This window comes from Odontomachus brunneus, unplaced genomic scaffold, assembly GCF_010583005.1.
Source record: "Odontomachus brunneus isolate Ranch 3 - 2012 unplaced genomic scaffold, Obru_v1 Obru_scaffold_012, whole genome shotgun sequence".
Lineage (NCBI taxonomy): Eukaryota > Metazoa > Arthropoda > Insecta > Hymenoptera > Formicidae > Odontomachus > Odontomachus brunneus.
In genome coordinates, this window is record NW_022639462.1 from 174,521 (window position 1) to 194,119 (window position 19,599).

The 19,599-nt window shown below is 43.0% G+C and overlaps 1 protein-coding gene across 1 annotated transcript in view; it reads left to right on the forward strand.

Annotated features, from left to right (window-relative positions):
* LOC116840806 (dipeptidase 1-like) overlaps positions 1–19,599 on the forward strand; it is a 125,301-nt gene that overhangs the window by 63,344 nt on the left and 42,358 nt on the right. The window lies entirely within an intron of this gene.

Sequence of the window (19,599 nt, forward strand, 5' to 3'; positions counted from 1 at the left end):
CTGTTTCTGCAACTGTATTTCTCATTTGGTTTTCAGATAACAGAAAATTCAACTACACTAACGGACTTGTTTTCTTCCATGTGATACTTCTTTTCATAATTTTCCGGTTGAAATTTTCATCTTACTTTCTATCTCAATATACTATGTAACGCCTACTTTGAAGACTACATCAACATCTTTTGATTCTACTTAAGATACTTACGCCTTGCCAAAAGCTTCCCTGCAGAACCTGCAAGTGGCATTTTGTGTACTTTCTGCCATTTAGAGACACTAAGTAGGACAGTATATTAAACACACTAATCGTTCAGAATACAGTGTGTAAAGTTAAAGGCGTTATAGACTATTATTTCTAAAACTAAACAAAATATGAAACTTTTGTTTTCTATCAATCGTTTGGTAAGCAAAGGTAACATCATTCGATGCAGTTAGTCCTTTTTCTGGGTGGAATCGTTGAGATAAATTCAAGGATACTTTGATTTTTTATCTGCAACATCATAGTCTGTAACATTTTTAATTCTACATCTTACTGTTAGAAAGTTCAAGTCGGAAGTGGAGCTAAAATTTCGACTCGGTTTCGCGCGATTTACAGAAACTGCAAATTCAGCTTTTGCTTGAGATTATAATTTCGTATTTCGATTATGGCATCGAGCACGATCGCGACATGATCGCATAGAAAGAATATGTACGTTTTTACGATAAAAATGTTTCCGCGACAATACGCGCGCACTGCGCGCAGTTATGTCATAGTATAGTATTGCAACCATTGCCATCAATTCCATTCGATGTTATTTGTAACAAGGCCGCGTGTATAAAGCGGAATTGGAAAAAAGCGGGATTGTTACATATTGCGGAATATGCGTGCACGTGCACTAGTAACGATATGATTCGATTACGTTTCCTTTCAACACAATCCCACTGGCCCCTCCGCTTCCCCGAAATTTGCCGGATGACGGTCGCAAATTCTGATTATCGGGCGGAATTTACGCGAAATTAAAACCGCGCTCTCCTTCCGCCCGAATTTCCTTCGGCGCGCGCGTTGTGACAAAATGATCGATTTCGCCGGCGTCAGCCACTCCTGACTGACTTTAATCGTAAATCTGGTGTGTTTTGTGCCGGTTGTATCGACGTGTCGTCCATAAATATACGGATCCCGATGAGAATTTAAACGAAAAATGGTTTCGCCAAAGTGGAACCGAAATGTTTTTGGTCCAATCGGAGACCCATCGGGAAACGGTGATATCGAATTTATTGCCGGGATGATTTCGCGACGGTTTATGCGTATGCACTGGAAAAGCTGACGCTATAACATCAAAGTGATAGCGCTGAATGTTGCGATACCCATTCTCTCATTGCATCGCGTCACATTTCGATCTCACGAGAACGGCAAGAAATACAAATAAAAAGAGGGAGAGATATTGGGTTAATGCAACATCATTTTATATTTCTTACACAATATCCTTTAATTTGTAACTTTGACGTCTAATAAAGTATTACGATTATTATTATTATTATCATCATCATTAATATTATATAATATAACAATATTATATAATATGACAATGTCGCGGACCTCGCCCCAAATATATAAGCCTTGTAACGGGGAATTGGATACCGCACACGAGTAGTTTATCACGTTACTGGAGGTCCCGGCCACTGATAAAGCGGAATCGCTATTTATAGTTACGTTTCATGTGAGCCCGAAACTAAATATCCAATCTATCTACTTCCAATGTCACGGCATTTTACAAACGTCGTGTTTGTAGAGCAAACACCAAATTTCGCGAAACTAAATTTCGAGCGACCCGCCGATCGAGCTGATCCGCTGAAAACTACGAAAATGGATGGAACATGTTTCGCCACCACCATTGCCCACTTATATGACGAAGGACAGTTAGTCCAGCGGATTAGCGGTCGTTTCCGAATTCCCCTCAACTCGCATCACCTCTGTCCATTATCGGTATAGTAGGTACTTAACTCTTTTAATATAATAGGTTTCATCGACGGTCATTTCGAGCGTGTAATATACTTCCCCTCGCAAACGGGGACATACTTTGAAGGAATATACCTCGAACAGCCTGAATTTATTGTGCAGCGATTAGTAGAGTTCCCCCTCTCTCTCCTCAAGTCACAAAATTAGGACATCGCCCGCCATTTGTAGGGAGAAAGTGAGTGAGTAAGTGTGAGAGATAAGTCGCGGCGTGCTTCGTCATTTCAGTCTCAGAGCTTCTCTCTTACTTTCCTCTCTCTCTAGTAGTTTCTCTCTCACTCCCGCTCACTCCAGCCCTAAAAATGGCGGACAAGCTGCTGACCAATCAGGAATCATCTCTGACTCAGAGGGAGACTGGCGATTAGAGCTTGCGAGAAATAACGGAGTAAGAGGATAGAGGATAGATTGTCGAAGTATTTCCTCCCTACGACAGGGAAATGAAATCCGAAGAAAGTCGGACGGCGGGAGCTAACACAGTTTAGTGACTAATTGCGCTCGTAGTAATATAAGGTTCCGTGCCAGTTCCTGGGGCTAAGTTTGGATACCATTCCATTCACAAACGAGCGGACCATTCCTGGGCAATCACTTAAGAGCACTGCCGCCTCTCACCTTTCTCAAGGATATATCTTCTGGTTGTCAAACTTTAAGTTCCTCGCGAAAGTGTCACATAGAGAGCAGCACATTGCGCGAAAGTTTACGTTGGGGAGTAGTTTGAGCAACAGGAATGTCACTCGACAGTCTTCATCGATTCGAATGAGAAGCTTAGAAAACAACAACAAACTTTCCTCGTCCATTGCCGAGAGTTACGAGATTGCGGTAATTGATCCAGTCCCATTTGCGCCCGTTAATGCCGTTACTCCGTTTTCCCCCTCCCCGTCCCCTCGGTCCAATTCATCGGATTTATTTCGATCATCGAGTCGTAACTTCATTTCGCGGATAAACGGCATTATAAACTCGACTCGAGCGGACGGAGGAAGTATAAATTCTCCCAATAGTCGCGCGCGATACTCGATTAGGATAATAATTACGTTCCTTCAATTCCCCTCCAGTCCGCGGCATCCACTTACATAGCTTGTTTGCAGCACATTTTCGCGCTGGATTCCAATTAATCGCCTTCCGCGTAGACGTTAACCATCATAATTGTTCCGTAACAGAAATTTTGATTGTGTTTGCGACAGTGGTATGGCTAAGTCCTCGTCGATCAAGGAGGAATTGAATTTGCACCCCGGCGCTGCTGCGAGCTGTTAGTCGCAAGCTCAAACAGAGCTCTAAGAACTTCATCGCCTTCGGTATAGGGAACGATATACACACGTTCTCTCGTTATATTATCGATAGGATTGCGTCAAGAGCGTTTAATCCAGCTGAAATAATAATACCAATTGCCAGCTACCTTCTTTTCTTATATGCTCGACAATTCTATGCATATGTCTCCCGTAAAAAATGTATTATTTCCGACTATGTTTAACCTACTTTGAGAAAAGGAAGTTCTCAGTTTATCCTGTATGTGTTTATTTATTTCTCTCATAACTAGAAAATCATTAAAGATATTAAGATGAAACTTTTTATTCATTTTTAATTTATTCAGTATGTTATCTAAGATAAAGGTATATCAATGCCTGAACTAACTCTAATAACATTAACTCGGGACATTCCAATTGTTTTTAAATACAGATTTTACAAACTTTTAACGTAGAATATATGTATATGTATTTTATATTGAAAGTTATATTCGTGTTTAAAGACCCAAACAATAAGTATGTTTAAAGTTAAGTATCAATTTTATTAGTGTCTAGTCATTAGTACATTTATCTTACACACTGAAAGAAGTTTTGTTAATTTAACAAAATATCAGTACCCGCATTAAATGATTTGTTAACATAGGACAGCAAATAAGTGAGAACAAATGATTTCTTGCTTTCAATTTGCTACTTTAAGCTTTTTTTAAGCTACTTTGACACTTCTGTAATGGAGACGTAATTAACTTAACTTAAATAAACATAACTAACTTAAATAAATATTTGTTCTCAAATAATGAGAACAAATGTGATTTGTATCTCAGGCAACGTACATTTGTTAAAATGACAAATGATAAGAAATGACGGTAACTAATCGACCAATGTTTCCCTAACGATCATCAAACAACAAAAACGTGTTTTTGTTCTGATAATAAAGGATTCTTCTTAATATATGATTCTTAGATCTGTCTTATTATCTGAGTGAGCCTAAGTGAGCCGGAAATTGGATGATTCATTACTTTCTTGACGGTCCAAGAACATTTAGAGATACAAGACGTAACTTTCATTCTTAAACAACTCAAGTAAAAGAAACAGTTTTTGTAATGAAAAATCTCTATATTTTTAAAAATACAAAATTATATTGAGCGCTCCGTTCAAGATATCGAGTTCTTGATTCTATTCATGCCGCTACATCTACAGCGCCGAGAAAATAAGTACACGTTGCTTATTGCAAACAGCGGAGGAATTTTCCTCAGGATCTCCCTACGAGACGCACTTACTAACTCATTCATATTTTATAGGGGGAGTAAGACCGATCTTACCGTTGCGCGTTTATCTGTCTGTACTGACAGATATCATCCGTCGTTCTTCAATGCGCAGTAAATGGCTGAAAATGAGAGAAGAAGAATGAAGGAGGAAGGAAAAAGAGAGAGACAGAGAGAGAGAGAGAATGGCAGACGTTCCCAGAAGCATTTTCGACGGCTGAGGACGTATGCGAATGACTTTAGAAACGCGCCACAAACACAAGCTAACCGCGGACGTGGAGAAACCGTTCAAATATTCAATGAAAACGACGTCACACAGCGCGTCCGGCGTCTCTCGTCTTTTCGAGAAACAAAGGAAGATTTATCATGCATCTTTGTCTAATCCGATACAAACGCGCGTCAAAGAGGAGAGTAGACCCGTTTGAGGTTTCACCTCGTGATTCTCATTTTGTGCAACGGGTTAAGCTGTTGCGATACGCCCGCGGCGGTGAGTCGTTAAATCCAGCCGTAAATAAGGCATAAAGATAAAATTGCTGCGCGGAACGTGAGGCGTATCAAGATACACATTTTTCCGTACTTTGCCTTTCAGATGTGTCACACGCTGCGAAGCGTAAGTTCATATTCTCGGTCCGTGACAGATGCTGTGATTACCCGGTACACACTACGACCGGCTCCAGCACGATGAGTATTTCGTGTCACGTTCACGTGCTGCTTTAACGGCGTTCTGTAGATTCGCATCTTATTCCACGTGCAGAACGTAAGGTAGAAAATCCCGGATTCCGGGGCGCGCCGGACGTGCGCGATTAAAAATTCATAGAAAATCTTCGGATCGGCGCGATTTTACGGAATCTCGAATTTATCCGGGCCGTTGGGAGAAAGTTTGATTGCATTAGGCCGATTGTACCGTCGCGGGAATTGATTTCGACGCCTTTGGAGTTTCTCTCTTCTCGGTCCGCCGAGAATCGCCCCGATATATCTCGCTGCCCCCTCGAGAAAAATATCTAAGTTGTTTTAAAAGGGAAGAGATACCACCGTCATCTTCTCCTGCATGCCGAAAAACCAGGAAAGTGCGCGTTATCGTTTTCGCAAGGGATTATCTCGGTTAGTAGCTTCTCCCTCTCTCCCTCTCCTCTCACCTTTCTCTCTTTTGATATCTTAAAAATACAACGGAATCGCCGCGATACATTCCGCGCGCTCGAGCGAATTAACGTCGCGTTCATAGGGTTAAAGTAGAATCGCGTGTAGCTTTTTCTCCCTCTCCTTTTTCCACTCTCTCTCTCTCTGTTTCTCTCTCGCGAGCCGCAGCCGCGGGATTTATAATTATTACCACAGGGAAGAAAGCGTTAACCGTGACGTATCGTCCTTTGTTCCTGAAAATCTCGCTGCATCTAACGGCCGAAGCCACTTTCGTCCCGCAATTCGGCGAAAATACCAGCGACGTGCTTGCCAGACGTTCGCCGCAAGCGTGCTTTCGCGGCCGTGAGCGGAGCATGCGACTGCAGCTGCAACGAAGGACTGCACTTCCGTCGACGCGCGGAATTTACATCGTTCGCATATTCGTAGGCGAGTTAACGCGACTCGTCGTCGTCGTCGTTGTCGTCGTCGTCGACGGTACTCACATCCGCAAGTGGAAGTGGAACGCCGCGGCTAGACGCGGGGACGACGCGTTTCGGTGGCGATGACGATAGCGCGAAGAGAAATACCGCGCGGATGCATTTCGGTGATGGTGCTTTTTGCCGGCAAGTAAACAGCAAAGAAGCGAGAGTCCTCCGTTATTTTGTAAAAACGTCAATATCCGTTGACGCGTCCAATAACGCGGAAGGTGTGGTAGGTGAAATTTGGAACTGAAAGTTCCTCTTCCATTTTTGGATCCGACAATTAGTTAATATATTAATCAATTAATTCTGCCAACCCCTAACGGTTCTACCAGTTGTGGGACACCCTGTATATATATATATATATATATATATATATATATATATAACGAAATGTATATATATTAATACATAGGAAACAGTGTCTTATTTTATAGACATATAAAAAATAATTTAACAATGATGACCTGCTGTATGCAGTTTAAATAGAAACTGTTGCTAAAATAAAAAAAAACTAAGATAAAATAAAAGAAACTAAGATAAAATTGTTATTCTTATTTAAAATTAAGAAGAGAAACCAAAGCTATTATATTTATTGGAGCTGCAAATTTTCTTGAAACAGTCTTTTTTCGTCAAAAGTATTTAAAAGATTCTCTGAATCAGTATAGGGCATTTTGACCAAATTCAATCGGCGTTCCGGATAGAATTCGAAAAAATTTGGGACAAAGGGTGAAAAACTGGGACTGTCCTGGATTCGGAATAAAAATGAGAAACGTCTGGTTACCTTAGTTTCGCACGATCACACGAAATACGTAACCATTCGGCGAGATTTTAGTCGTGAAGAAATTTCAAAATTGTGAATTCATTCTTCTTGTTTTTCTTCTTGTTTTTCTTTTGTGCAAAACGAGAGATATTAAATTAAATTCCTACCGAGACTCTCTCTCTCTGTCTTTCTCTCTCGCGAGGATTTCATTTAATTACATAGCTTTTGAATTACTTATCTCGCGACGAAAAAGGGAGGTCACGACCGCGGCCAGTTCGGCTGGACTTTTTGCCGAGTTGTATTTGCAGCAGTCTCTTGAAGAAAATATGCAAACGGCCGTCTCCTTTATTTCCGCCAGATTTGCAATGCAAAATTTGCAATTAACCTTTACGCGCCCTTAACTTATAACTCGCGGCGGACACGATTACATTTTGTTATCTCACTAATTTCAGCTGCCGAGTATCATTTGGCCGGTGACGCTAAATCAAATAATGAGTAGCGATTATTTAAAGCGTTATCGACATTACTCGCGGCGCAGCCGAGATCCAGCGGTAACTACGAATAATTCTTTTTCCTTTTTATCATCGCCGCGCGATCGACGACACACAGCGTTGTAGCTCACGTTCCGCGTCCAATATCGACGCGACGTCAACGTGGTGGAGGGATTTCGAGAGACGAAAGTTTCTGCCCGCGCCAATACGGTTCTGCTTAGTGACTGACTTCGATACTCCAAGTATCGACTGCAATTGGCCGGACAGGTTCGCGAGCCATTCGAGCGATCCGGCCTGTTTCTGACACGTCGGCTATTTATGTTCGCAGACTCACCCGCTTCATCCCCCTCGTCGCGCGCCACGCGCACTTCCCTCACTTCTGTCCTCCATCATCTTAAACCGTTTCTCCCCGAGGTAACGTTTCTGACACACCGTCAAATTCCACGACGAAGTTTTATGAATTCTTGTTGCCAAATCTGCCGTGAGGCACGGAAGGGACAGGCGAGGGGGAAACAAGGGAGACGAAAGGCTGAAACGAAAGCAGCGGCGAAGAAAATATCAATTTATAATCTTTGTAAGATATTTCTGTTAAACGACCACTTTTGTCTGGATAGTATGCGACACTATTTGTCTACTCTATTATATTCATAGCCTGTATGAATTAGCTAAGCTACGCGACGCTATAATATCCCGACCGAACGAGTTGCAGTTTGTCGGCGATGTGTCGAGACGACAATCGAGAGAGCGAGCGAGGAGAGGAAAAGACACTACAAGTGAAGAAGAGAAATGAAAAGACGATTCTACCTATTCAGTGTTTTCCAACATTACGCGGACTTACGCGGATCAGACTCGCCTAAAAGGAGCTTACAGTATTGTTCTTGCGGGAGTTGTTCTTGATTTCTCTCGCGCGTTACATCGGCGAGAACGGACGCTCTTTCTCTTCGGCGGCCGGAACGCGCGACGGCTAAATATTTTCGCATTTTTCCTTCATAGGTTTAACGCGACACGTGCGCGCGCGTGCGTTTCGTTGCGATTCAATGGGCCACGGACCTTCCATCGTTTTTCATTCGCAACATGCGCGCGTGCGAAAAGCCAGAGTTGAAATCCCTGTTATCGACAGGTCGAATTTTTAATATCGCCCTCTCGTACTTCGTAAATTCCGGACTGCAAAAATAATCTGGTTAGCTCAATTTTCTACGTGTACACGCGGGCCCGGCTTTTCCGCCGATTTTTGAGAATAACGTCGAAGCGGTTTGCGCACGGCGGAAATATCGTCGAGGCGATTTATTGCGGCAGGCGTTACGGAGGCAATAAGACACTTCTCGGACGTATTAACGTGAGTAAAATACACCGCGCAAAACGCAATATCAAACTTAAATGAAGAACATAAATCTTCATTAAGTTCCGAAGGAAAAAAATTTCAGTCCACAGTTTCTCCTTTTTTCACGACGTGCTTCAAATTCCACAAAATCTTACCGCATCCCGCCAATCTAACCCCCGTAGTTTCTTTTTTATTTCCCGTCTTCTCTTTTCTCTGCGACCTGTTTCTCGTTCTCCTACTTCTCTTTCTCTCTTTCTCATCCTCTAACCCGCTCTCTCCTCCCCTCTTTCTCTTTCTCTCTCTTTCTCCTCATCCTCTCTTACTGCACCATAGCTTCTTACGCGCTCCTGACACCGCGAGAGTTGCGAGACCAGCGGAAGCCATTTCCGTGGCGCTGCCATAATTTACGTAACTGCATAATTCTTCTTGTTTCCACTTATGCAATAGGAGCAACGGCTGCGCCGGGCTCGTAAAGATAAAAAATTGTCACCAAGCTCCCGAGATTGCCGGGCGTTCGCGGTAGTATTTCACTTTTACGGAGTCTCTTCATGCGGCTAACTGGCGATTCTCCTCTCTCTTTCTCCCTTCTTCTTTCCTCTGTTCTGTACGCCTTTCTCCCTCGTCGCCCACTATCGCAAGCAAGCGCGATTTTCAGCCTCCCCTTCGCCGTGGGATTCGACCGGCTTTAACGCGGCGCCGATTAAGATCTAAAGAGCCCGCCCAACGTGTTTCCATTTCCTCCGCGAGGAGAAAATCTCCGAGAACGCGGGGATGGGTGTTTTCCCGCTACATGATCCACGCGTAGTCGCGCACGTTGAGCTTAAATCAGCCAACCACTTCCGCCGGCTGTTTGCCGAGCCTGCATCAGCCGGAGAAATCGTGTAACACAGTAATCGCGTTGCACGTATCCATTGTACTAAGGATGAAACGACAATGTGTGTTGGCTACGAGATCCCGGCGCACGGCGCCGCGATTTGTGCAATAACAGCCGAGCCGGCGCGTTTTCTGGCTCGGGCAGACACCATTGCGGGGATAAAGGATTCCGATCGGCGAACTGCCTTCCGATAATGAGCCTGCGGTTTTCTTATTTTCGAAATTGCAGCTCCTCGCGACGGAGGCGGCCCGGTCCAGAGGTCGTTTCAACGATTGCAGAGGATAAGAGAGGAAGTTTAATAGGGACTCGTTTAAACGTGAGATACAGGAGCGCTCCGCTTTTTCCCACGAGTTTTCGATTATAACGATGGACGTAAACATCGGAAAAAAGTTCTATACCGTTTTACTAGCTACTGCAGTTCTCGTTGTATCTGCGCACACCAGTGGCGGCGACGCTAATTTTAGTCAGCTCGTGGTCCGGTGCAGAATCCAAACGAAAAGCGTATTTCATGAGAGAAGCCCGGTTTTAGAAGTCACGCGGGTCACTTTGTCACAAAGCATATGTCTCATGTAATAAATGAAGGGACGTATTCTTCTTTATAGTATAGGTTGCTTGTATCATGTCAGTCAAGTGTACGAAATAACAGAAATATTATATGTGATATTCACAAGTATTTTTTCAAAATTAAATCATTAAAAATTAACAGTGAATAAATGTTTTCTCGTCTCTATCGATTCATTAGCTTTGGAATTCTGGTCGCCTTGTTAGCAAGAAATGTAATGGGTTCAGCTAATTTTTCCTGCATTCAGTTAACAGTTATTGCAACATAATTCATAAATATGATTACTTTTATTCCAAATGACCGTTCGAGTTAAATTAACTTAGATTAATGCCCGTTTCTACCAATTTTGGTTAATCTAATCGACTGGTTATCCTAACGGAATTGTCCAATCGCATCTGTCAATTCTGACTAACGAGAAATGCGATTGGTCAATTCCATTAGAATAACCAGCCAGTTAAGTTAACCAAGTTGATAGAAACAGGTATAAGTGGAATCAATTGTATCACGCGTTGCGAATCCGTCACGTAGCTATGACGTGGTTTATACAAGAATATGGAAGCATGCGAAATGATGTATTACGTTATACATATCACAACAGTGAGTTTGCGTAAGGTCCTATAATTCGAAGTTATTATTACTAAATTTATGAGAATTATTATCTTTTCGGTTCAATTGTTTATTGTATCTCTCATTATAAGGTATCACTAACTTTAATAAAACACTTCAAACTTTAAGACAGAAATAACTTGTCTTATTTCCTTTACATAAAAGATATGTGACAACCAATCCTGGGTATGAGAGGTGGATAGTCACATTTTCACGACTTTGCTTACAACTTAATAACTCTTTTGTGTACACAGAGAGAACTATTTGGTTGAATCAAATAAACGCTTCTTTGGAATAGTCCAAACGAATTTTTCGATTGATCAAACAAAATTTTGTTTGATCAATCGAAAAATTCGTTTGGACTATTCCAAAGAAACATTTATTTGAATCAATAAATCGTTCTCTCTGTGTTTAAATATATATACAAGATGTCCAAAACTCTCCTCCGTAATTTCTGTAGGAACAGATTGAAATGAACATAAAAGTCCATTTATTTAAAAGTCGAGATTTATTGCGAATATCGCAAAACAATATGTTTTTTATATTCATTTTATAAAAAACTTTTTTTTTATAAAAATTGTTTTTTTATATTCATCTATATAAAATGATGTAGTGTATTTTTTTACCCAAAGGTTATACCTATATGAAAATGTTCATAACAGTAAAAAAATATATCTTTTTTTAATCAGTATGTAAAAAGTGTGACAATTAGATCGGTTTTTTCCGCCGTCCCGTTCAAAAGTTCAGTATTCTACAGCTTGAAATGCTGTGTGTCCGGGAGAGATCGAGTGACGCACTCACACCGAATTCATTAACCGAAAAAGCCGTGAAAAGTTCCGCGAGTTGAGTCGTTGAAGCGGTTTCATTCGCATGCCTTTCTCTCCCCCTCAGTCGCCCTCTAAAACTTTATGCGGTTTCAAGCATGGTCCATAGTCGTGAACGAACGGATCCACTTTTGTAGGGCATCGATAACTGACGTGCAAACTTATATCGATTGGAGAGTGTCGAAACATCTGGTCAAGCAAACGTTCGAAACTTCTATGTACTAGACGCGGGCGATTTCTGTCAAGGGGTAAACTCGACACCGATACGATTCGGCGCACGAAATAGTCGAGGAGCCCCTCCAACTCAGTAACATTCGACGCAATCAATTCGGTCGGTTGGCTTAACTGTCCCTACATTCCGTCATCTGGGACAACGTCGAGTCGACGTGTCTGTTCGGAACAATCATACTGACGTGATTTAATCTACTGAATTTGTCGGTGAGAGAAACTGCCGCCGAGAAACTGCGGCGCTCGCGACGGTGTAAATGATGTTTCCCTCTCGCGTCTGGCTGGATATCTCGCTTGCTTACCTCGGAATTACATAAAAGTATTGATCTCGTTTGTAACGCGTGATATAACCGCCACGATTCAATTCTGCACGCCGGCGGAGGTCGAACATCACGATCCTCCAATCGTTCTTTCCACACGTTTTCGATCTTGGTTAAAAATATATGATGGAAGATTATTTTGACTTTCGACATCATACGGGAAAAAGTTCAGTTACCAAATTTTTGCTGAAATGAACATGAACAAACCAGAAATTCCGGCCGAACTTATTAGAATTCTGTTCAAGACTTTAACTTGAAGAGAATTATTTCAACCGGAAGTTTCTTGTTTGTTGGTATTTCATCAAAAATTTAGTTAGTTCAACACCAAACGTTTTTTCCGTGTATATATCATTGAAATCATGTCAATAAATTTAAATATCTTAACTCTCGAAGTAGCAACCCCAAGTGTGTGTTATTTGTGCTCAGGTTATTAAGTTCTCGAAGTGTTCTGATAAATTTCTCGTAGCACATTTTTATTTAAAAATCATGGAAAATGAAATATTGAGCAATTTATTTTTCACAAAAAAGCTACATGGTCTTCAATTAGAAGGATAAAGGAAGTCTCAATAATTTGTGGGGATTTTTTCGAGTACTCCAAGAGTAGAAAATTCAAGGACGACGCTAATGATCCTGGTTGCCACTCCGAAGATAGCGAAAATACGTTGCCACTCGTAGAGTCAATTATATTTCTGATCCGAAAAATCTTATCAGACTCTTCGGATATCGAGGAACTCGAGAGTTCCACCTTCTCCAGTTTCCTGGGCGATATTTCCCGCTCCTCGACGATGAGCGAGGAATCGACCTAGCTGCTGGCTGGATAGCCGTGCTTTCGATGAAACGAGAGTCAAGACATGATAAATCTTCACGAACCGTGAACCGATCGACACGCTATACTAAAACCGTGAAGAACGATGCACATTATCCGCGAGACTTTGCGACAGATTTTGCCGGTTCTCTTTCCCTTTCTTCCTCCTTCCCTCTACCCTGTCGTCCTCTTGAACGATCCATTTACGTCGTGTCCGTCTTATCTACGTATCGACACGATTTCGAGTAAATAAGCCGACGTCCTGCTCGTCAGTAGAAAAGGAATCGGGCGTTTCCCGCTCCAAGTCACGGATTACAGAAAGCACGGAGGATTCGCTCGACCGTAAAAAAGCTCGCGATCAAGATGGATGGAGCGGAATGTTTTCCACAACGAGTTACCATGCGGAACTCTAGCGGAATAATTTCGACGTAACTTTATGACGCGAAGAACAGTCACTTCACGGTACACAACAAAGTGCGCGGGAGCCGCGTGCGCACGGCATATCAAAAAAGGAACATGCCCACTTTATATTCAATAAAAGAAAACGCACAACGAAAACGACGCGCATCCCAGCGATCCCAGCGAGCAGACCTGGTTAATCGCCTCCTCCCAACCGCGTAATCGCAATTCGCAAATGTGAATGGTCCTCTGCACGTTTGGCCGATCGCTTCGCACACACATATTCGCACACAATACATTTCAGCAATTGCGCGCACACGCGCGCATGGCGCGATACACACGTTGCGACGTGGGTATCTTTATGCCCGTAACGTGTAACAATCCAGAAAGAACGTACTCCTTTTCCACCCCGTTGCCACCTATATTGCAGTAGCCGTCTCCTCGACACGGGGCTTTATATATGATCCCTCGCTTTTCTTTTATACCTCGGTCCGGTACCCGCATCATTTCTCACCTACACCTGAGCAATAAACAGGTCCTCAGGCACTCGCGGAAAATTTCCAGCGCGATACTCCAGAACTAAAGTTTAAAAAAGGAGAACTGCCGGATCCCCTTACCTCGATGCCGTGAAAGAACGCGGTACTCTTTCCTTTTACCCTCCTCTCACTATACGATCTCTTTGATGTACACGTTGAAGTATCTCGTTAACCTTAGATCATTATTTGACCCTCCCACGTTATGGAATCCATAGCGTGTGCTAATTACGATAATTACTATCATATATATTCCCCTCCCCTTTATAAGCATCGCTCTTTCCACAGAGTGTTTTAATTATCTCGAAATTAAATTCTTCTTCAAACAATAATTTTCTTCCCTCCGTAATTTACTCGAGAATACATTTGTGTATTATCACTGTTTCATCGTGACGTCTAAATTAGAGCACATGTGGCTCCGTGCACGTCGACTTACGGCCGCAGATTTGCTATTTTGTGTACGACTTTTCTTCTTATATACATAAGTATATCAAAAAATATATACATTAAAAGAAACGTGCGCAGAGAGAAAGAGAGAGAGAAAAGGAGAGAGGGAGAGAGAAGCAGCGTTGCACGTCTAGTGAGCAATGAACCAGCCGTGTGTACGGAAGCCGCCTTTTACGAGAAAAGTACCAGGATCCGATACCTGGGCCGTTTCATACCACTCCCTTCCAGTCCATTCCCCTCGACCAGGACCGGTGATCGTTCTAGTGGGAAAACTTTCGTAAAAGGAAAACCCAGCCGCCACGACTCACGTCGCGATAGTGTAAGGAAATAAGTAAGCGAGTGTGGAACCGTCGCGAAAAGGAGAGAGAGAGAGAGGAAGAGAGAGAGGAAGAAATCGTGCGGCTCCGCACGCGCGGGAAAGGAAAAACGATACTGCGACGCAACGTTGGAAATACATGCGCCTGAGTATCTCACCCCAGTCTGCTTCTACGGAACATCGAAATTTGCGAAATCCTTTTCCAGTCTGTAATCACTATCTGGAAAGATCCTCGTCGGGAGAATGCCCGTCTCGTTGAAACGGAAAAGCGGCAGATTTAGCCTCGCGTAAAATGGATTTTACACAGAACAAGCGCGAGCACAGCGCGCCCGAAGACAATACTTCATTTGCAGGAATTTATTTAATTATTTTCTGGAATTCGGCTTACGTCTCACCGTTGCGTCTCCGCGACCTCTTTGAGCAGTTTCCGCGCGGATTCCTGCGCGCTAGCTTTTTTCTCCTCCCCCCCTTCCCCTCTCCTTTGAACCCAACGATCATTTACAACTGCGAGCGCGGCAGGTATAGAGAGGAAGAAAAAACAAACGTCCAATACGTGTCAAAATGGCGTGGAATGTACTTCGAGCGCTTAAAAAGGAAACGGAATGAAATCTTAAAAATGGAGCTCTTGGTATGTGCCTTTGTTGATTATGCCGAGCATTTTTACGGCTCGCGTTTTACGACGAGAGAATGCCGGAAATTAAAAACGGCGCGAATGCTCGACCGAGCGAGACGAGACGAGACAAGTATCACTGACGCGTTAAATTACGTCTCGCTTTATCCTACGCAAAATTAACCCACGAATGAAAATCCAGCATCAAATCCTACCGAATCAAAATGAGAAAAAGAGAGAAAGAGAGAGAGAGAGAGAGAGAGAGAGAGAGAAAGAGAAAGAGAAGGAGGGAAAGATAATTTGTTACGTAATCCTTCTTGATCCCTGCAATTGGAACACACCGTCGCATTTATCGTATTGTACACGCTAATGAAAATCCGATCCACAGAGATGACTGCCCGCATCGAGATTTCCCAAAATTTTTCCAAATGCAGCATGGATTAGACTGCCCAAATTTGTCTCAAAACTGGTTATCCCACTACGATATCAATCGAGAATCTCATTCTTGTTACAAACATAAATTTTCTGTCTAGAATCGAAACAGAAATATTATGCACGGAGAGAACTTTTTTTTTTGTATAAATTCTTTTTAATTTTGCTGCGTTTTTAGTAGCCTACAGGCTGTCAATCCAAAGTCTATCCTGCTAAAGGACAAAGTAAATTTCACTAGAAACATAGCAAGTATTTCAATAGTACATATCAATTTCTAAAATGCGTAGCACATATAATACATGCGTAGCACATATAAAATGAAAAAGCAGTAAATTACTTCTAAATGTCAATTTATTCCTCGATTATAAAATCCTGTAGTAATTTTTGTTATAAAATTTTCTCCATGTGTGAACTCATGTTTTTTTTTTCATTTGGTATACTTTTATGGTATTATCGATGCATTTTTATCAAACAGGGAATTCCATATTTATACCAACTACTGTACTCAACAGAATGAAATAGCCAGAAAATTAAATATTTTTAAAACACTTTGAACACTTTACCAAATAACGAATTGATTTAGAAGGTTCACCGCATTTTACTCAATTTATAAAATATAAAACGAAAACCAGAAATAAATATTGGAAAAACGGTAGCCTTCCCCGCATAAAATCGCATGTCTGTAATATTGTACTTCTATCCAGAATCCATAATTATTTTGGGAAATCAGCCTAACTCCCAATTAGATCCTAAGAAATGTTCTACGCGCCCAACATATCCTCGCGGAAACTTCTCCCGACGCGTATCGAACTCAAAGCTTTCGTCCTGGAGGCTCGTCTGGACAAACGAATAACTCCTTCGCGGAACGATATATTCGCGATTTGCAAAGCTATCTGTGCTTATCGCGACCTGTGTCTCCGTGTGCATAACAGCAACGGCCGACTTCACTTACAACAGGGCTTTCGAAAGAAAATAAATATAGACTATCGGGCTTCTATGATCTGCCACGTACGAGCACGGCGGGCGAGATAACTTCCGGTGGATTCCAGGTATATCACGAGAGTGAGGGCCCATCCTTCCTCTCGCTCAGCCGCATCTCGGTTTTCCAAGCTCCTACGTGACCCTTTGTATCGGCGCGACGTGTGGATCCCGACGTGCACTTACACGGCGCACGTTAGAGCGATCCGTCGAATACGATTCCGCGAGTCGCGTGCATGCGCACGCCAAAAGTGGCCGATATCTACGGATCGCCGAGCTACGCCAGCCGCTAAAAGCACACTCGGTCACACTCTGATGCCCTCGCTTAATTGCTACGGTGAAGCCCTTACTGCCGCCGTTGCTGCACCGAGAGCATGAGCTAAAATCACGCAAAAGGAGCCGCAGCAGGATCACAGGCGAAGTGCGAAACGGCAGTCTGCCGATTCTCTCCGAGGGGAGGTGAGTCGTTGCACCGCACGGGCCGTGATTTAATGGCTCCCGACGAGGGATAAGCAACCGTTAACTTTCCCGATAAATAATGCGCGAGCGGTTGAACGATGTGTACTCGCGACACTCGTCACATCGTATACCTCTCGTCGAGCAGGAATTATGTAGGATTCCACTTGGTGGACCGTATCGCGCGCGCCGCTTCGCCCGTTTCGTGATTAATCGCTTCGCGGAACTAGCCAGAAATCGAATGGGGCTCTATAATAAACAGAATAAAAGTTGCAACAAGGAGAAGAAAGGAAAAGAAATAAAAGAAAGAGGCAAGGAGGGGGAAAGAGAAAAGGAGAGTAGGAGAGTAGGAGACAAGGGGAGAGAGAGAGAGAGAAAGAGAGAGGAAAGGAGAAAGTGAGAAAATGCAGAAGCGTGATTTATTATGTACCCTCTCTTTCTTTCTCTCTCTCTTTCTCTCCCCCCGAGAATTTCGAGGACAATAGGTTAATATTTCGTGCGAAAAGAAAAAAAGAAAAGGATAAGAGCCGAGAGAGAAATGGTTTATACGTGCAACGAATAAGTCGATATTTCTCTCTCTTTCTCTCCCTCCCTCCCTCTCTTTCCTTCTCTCTCTCTCTCCTTCTCTCTCACACACACACACACACACACGCACACATACACACATACTATTTCTCTTTCTCGGCATCATTTCTCAGTGCCTTCGACATGAGAGCATTAATCGCCGCTGTCAAAATAGTCGTCTGCATGGCCGTGCCCTGCGACTCTACATTAACTACTTATTACGCGCGAATGAGCGACGTTATTAATATTGCAAGTACCATTCCCTTAATTTCATAAAGCTCGCACAGTGGCGCTTTCGCATTAGCGTCCCTATCGAAAGACTCCTTGAAGCTGCATTATCGTTCCCTCCCGGTCCACTCGATCTTAATTCCCGCAGATCCGCGGACTATCTCGTAGGCGCTGCTAAACTTTCGAACACCGGTCCTTTATTAACTTTCCAGCTTTTTACCTCTTGTACCTTAGCCCCGGCTACCGCGCGCGCCTTCGTTTCTCACCCATCGACAAACTTCGACGAGTTGCCGCTACCAAGATCGATTTTCATTCTCACCACTTCGCCAAACCACGCGGCACGTAGATAAGACTTAATTCGCTTCAACATAACACCAAGTTGGTACACTCTTCATTTAGTCATTAAAGTATCGAAATCCCGAGGGAGTGGCATGATGTCTTTTCTTTTTGTTCTTTGTTTTTTTAGTCGAGAATCAATTGGCCCATAACGAACAAAAGGATCACAAATATTTACAATAATATTATTATTTGTTTGGCCATGTTCTACAATTATTTATATATGAACCACTGTATGTGCACTGATATTATTTATTTGGCCATGTTCTACAATTATTTATATATGGACCACTGTATGTGCACTGATATAGAAATGGATGGAATAAAATTGGCGAAGTGCGGATAAAGTGCGGACCACGACTGCGCAAGTTGAAAACACGGGAATGCAGAAAATCTGCGAGAAACTTGCAGCTGGTACAGCGAGCCGGTACACGAGTTCGATTTATGCGGAATATCGCGAGTGAAATTCACACACGCAAAGTAAGTCTGAAATAAGAGCGACGAAGCCGACAACAGTCACGTGGCTCAATTCGCCAGAAGAGCGACGCGGATGTTCACGAAGTCGCAATATGACAGCGCAGTACAGGCGGGCGATAAGTTCCCGAAAGCGTTATGGGTTGACCGGCCGCCCTTTTGAGGCCAGCTGCTAGCTTGTTCCGGGAGTTCCGGGCGTCTAAATAGTCGACGGAACGCCGACAGTTTCGCAAACTGAAGTTGGACGATAACGGGCGTCGGCCGACGGCAAAGCGCGGGTGTCGCTGAGGGTAAGTTTTACTTTCGAGAAAGAACAGGATGACCAGCATCCGTCGTCGCCAACTTGAATCAATCAAAGTGAGACCGAACGGTACACCCGGCGAACAAAGGCACGGGGAGAGCGTGTTTTCCGTCCGACTTGCCACCACCGGCCGCACCGACTACGTGCACCGTTGGAAAAACTTTCGACATTCCGAACCCGCGCAATTTCCTATGCGAGCAAAGCGGGACGCCACCCGATGATCTCCTTTGTCTCCCCGCGGAAGGGCCGAAATGGAATCTTGTCGGAGATTCGGCTAGTCCGTTTCGATCGGGCAGGTCTCTCGAGTGGAAAATGCATCCCTGAAGGCGACGGAGGATTGAAAGCGATGTAATTCCGACGAGTTCAATTTTGAATACTACTGATTCCGCGGACGCAAACTAATCGGGATAATCGCATGGCTGAAGCAAATCTCGTGTTATCCCTCCATAATGTAACTGGCGACGATTTCCCGTGTGGATGTTACTTGGACGAGTGTAGCTCGAATTTTTATCTTGGAAACGCGTGGATTCATTTTTGTTACAAACCTCCATTTCGTATCTGCATAAGAAACACAAAGGATATATATATATATATATATATATATATATATATATATATATATATATATATATATATATATATATATATA